This window comes from Protobothrops mucrosquamatus, unplaced genomic scaffold (genome assembly GCF_001527695.2).
Source record: "Protobothrops mucrosquamatus isolate PMUCROS unplaced genomic scaffold, P.Mucros_1.0 scaffold1365, whole genome shotgun sequence".
Classification (NCBI taxonomy): Eukaryota; Metazoa; Chordata; class Lepidosauria; order Squamata; family Viperidae; genus Protobothrops; species Protobothrops mucrosquamatus.
This window is the reverse complement of record NW_015387556.1, coordinates 304,731-305,314: the sequence shown is the minus strand read 5'-3', so window position 1 is coordinate 305,314 and position 584 is coordinate 304,731.

The window sequence follows — 584 nt, the reverse complement described above, 5'->3', positions numbered from 1 at the left end:
GGCCAGAAGGTAAGTGGCTTTCAGTCGCATCTGAAATGCAGGCACTTAACACAGATCCCAGGAACTATTACAGTCTAAACTTGATTGTACCCTAAATATAATGTTCAACGTGATGAATAACAATTTCCATAAAATGAGACATGGCATCCAGCCGCTTTGATCATGAATGCTTTCCAGAATGAAATCTTGCACCCCAAAGTGCTTTCCTGTGCGTGCAAGGACAGACGGATTGCTTGGCTTTTAAAAAATTTCTCTTCCTTCCACAGGCATTGAATGTGCAAAAGATTTACCACCAGAAAGGCAAAGCTGAAAAGTCTCGCGCAACCGTGAAGCCTCCTCTGATTATTAAGCAAGGTTTCTGAGTTTAATGGCAGAAATCCTTATGGTCTACAGGATCCTACTGTGGTATTCCAAACGTTCCTTTTGTTTTATGTTATCAGTGGAGAAGATCATTATTAATTTCAGTTAGATCAGTCTTTCCAAGGGAGGGGGTTGCACCATGTTCCACATTTCAACTCGGGATCCCTCCTTCTCTTGGCGACTGGGGCTGTAAGTCCCTTGGGTGGCACGTTTATTGGCAGTTA